The sequence below is a fragment of the Dendrobates tinctorius genome, unplaced genomic scaffold (genome assembly GCF_039654945.1).
Source record: "Dendrobates tinctorius isolate UK_male_01 unplaced genomic scaffold, ASM3965494v1 ptg000099l, whole genome shotgun sequence".
NCBI classification, from domain to species: domain Eukaryota; kingdom Metazoa; phylum Chordata; class Amphibia; order Anura; family Dendrobatidae; genus Dendrobates; species Dendrobates tinctorius.
This window is the reverse complement of record NW_027361767.1, coordinates 8,022,501-8,025,021: the sequence shown is the minus strand read 5'-3', so window position 1 is coordinate 8,025,021 and position 2,521 is coordinate 8,022,501. Positions and strand designations below refer to the sequence as shown.

At 47.0% G+C, this 2,521-nt stretch overlaps 1 long non-coding RNA gene across 1 annotated transcript in view; it reads left to right on the top strand.

Annotated features, from left to right (window-relative positions):
• The first annotated feature begins 309 nt into the window (after positions 1-309).
• The window catches only part of LOC141099312 (uncharacterized), a 5,802-nt gene continuing 3,590 nt past the window's right edge, over positions 310-2,521 (top strand). Inside the window, exon 1 of the long non-coding RNA XR_012234471.1 lies at positions 310-2,521. This exon is cut by the window's right edge and continues 390 nt beyond it. This is a non-coding gene — a long non-coding RNA (uncharacterized lncRNA).

The following is a 2,521-nucleotide window of genomic DNA, read 5'->3' as shown; positions in this document are numbered from 1 at the left end:
CGTAATTTTGTTGAGGGAACGATAGTCAATACAAGGCCTTAATGAACCATCTTTCTTGGCCACGAAAAAAAACCCAGCACCTAAGGGCGAAGAGGATGGTCTAATATGACCCTTCTCCAACGATTCCTTAATATAGGATCGCATAGCCTCGTGCTCGGGTACAGATAAACCCTTGGGAAATTTACACCCAGGTCTCAACTCAATTGCACAGTCATAACTCCTATGAGGAGGCAAAGACGCAGACTTGTTCTCACTAAATACATCATAAAAATCAGCCAAATAGATCCAAGATGGCCACCGAAGGAGTAGGGCATGTTATATAGTGCTCCTGCTTCATCTGAAGCGATCCACCACTGTGAGCCTCGGAGCTAAAGAAAAAAAAAAGCCCACTTAGAGATTAACTATACGTGATACACGTGGAAGACGGAGGAGCATGGGTCAGAGATAGGACCCAGAAGGCTGGATCTCCCTGTGGTTTGTGCCGACCACTCACAGCAAGAAAGGAGCGGAGAAACTACCGACCACTGCTGATATGAGCAGGTACTGGAACGGGGAGCCCTGAGAGACGGGAGATAGGAAGATCGAGGGAGCAGAGGCCGGTGAGAGACAGGAGACGAGCGGCGGTGATTCCCCTTCCGGAGGCCAAGCGATCAGCTTCTACTGCAGCCGCACGAGCCTCTCCCGGGCACAGGCACAGATCCACTGACCACTCCATCGACCCCAGGGAGAGGAAGACGGAGAAGAAGCCTTCAGGAGGTGGGTGAGGGGGGAGGTAGGAGATTGTCACTCTCCTCTGACTCAGCGGTGGGAAGCAAATACGCTGCCAGCTTCTGATAAGAGCAAAACCTGGCCCTGAATCTGCAGGGTCTGTTATTGTTATAAAGCCTACTGGTCCTGTGCTGGCTGTTTCCCCCCCCTTCCCTCTTACAGATAATTCTGATGGCGGAGATCCTGACAGGACAGGAAACCCTGAGCACAATTACACATCTCCTATCTGCTCTGAAGATGGGCTGTAAAGACAGCCTCTCTCTGCTAGGATAAGTGGGTCTGCTTGTCTAAGGGAATTGCTCAATCCCTTTCTAATGCCATGATTTAAAAAGCTAGATACTTTGCCCACCGGGGGGGGGAAATATGTACAACAGCTCCATGTTGATCGTGAGAGAGGAGGCTCCCGGGAGATAATGAGAAGATGGTTCCTATATCGTAATATAATGCTCACTGCTGATAAAGTCCGCTAAACAGCTATTAAGAAAATTCTTTGTTCTTCCTCCATTCTAACCTTGTGTCACAAAATACAACAATGGAGGAGCTATTGAGTATTATATGAACAAAATAGCACGTGACCCCCATCTAGTGGACATTTGAAAAATATCAACTGCGAGACTCCCTTTTATTCCAGTCAATACCCTGCTATTTGATTTCACAGCTGTCCACACTGATTCTCGTCTGCAGTTCTCCGTGGGGTATCGCATTGAAGTTCTGGTGCCGATTATAGGAAAAGGACCATGGTCAAGATTGGAAAACCAACTGACGCCAATGCTAACAGCGGCCCACAAGCGTCCAAAAAGATGGAAAAATTTTTCACGAAACAAAGTGGCCCTAAGTAAGGGTCATCGCAATTTAAGGATGCAGATGATGTCCTAGGGCCAGAGGATATGCAAGAGGATCCTTCTGATTTTTCGGACTCAGATAAACCGATTTCAAGAGGCTTCATCAAAAGTATTTTATCGTCAGCCTTGGCTCCTTTGGCGAAAGACTTATCTACAATTAAAAAAGAGATTCAGCAGATAGGGGGCAGAGTGGAGGAGCCGGAAGAAGCACATTCAAAATTATCTGCCTTCTCTGGGGATCTGAAATCTGGTCTCCTGCAACAAGAGGATCATATCAACTCCCTTTATACTGCGATGGAAGACATCGAAAATAGAAACAGAAGGAACAATCTCAGAATTCGGGGAGTCCCAGAAGCCCTGGACCAAGAAGACGTGCCAGCAATTCTCCATGATCTTTTTCTACCGATGCTGGACCCGGAGGAGAGAAAAGGGCTAGTCCTTGAGAGAGCACATAGGGCATTAAAACCCAAGCCCAACAATTGGAATTCCCAAGAGATGTAATTTGTAGAATTTTTGGACTTCCGCATGAAAGAAAAGATTTTCAAAAAGGCAAGGTCGCTTGACACCCTGGAGTATAAGGGCTCTAAAATCCGGGTTTTTCAGGACTTGGCACCATCAACCTTGTCCAAAACATATCTGCTGAAACCTTTTACAGATGCTCGCAAACAGAGACAATTTCTTTTTCGTTGGCTTTTCCCATTCGGCCTCTTCATCACGGCAGACGGCAAAAGATTTACTGTTAAGTCATCCCCTGACATTGTCAAGGTGTGCACAGAGCTGGACATACAACTGGACCAGATACCGGATCTTCGCCTTGCCCGCACCGAGTTTAGCCTCCCAGACCCGGCACTACAAGAACCTTGGAAAAAAGTAGGAAACTCCAAAGAACAAAGAAACAGAAGAAGACAAGC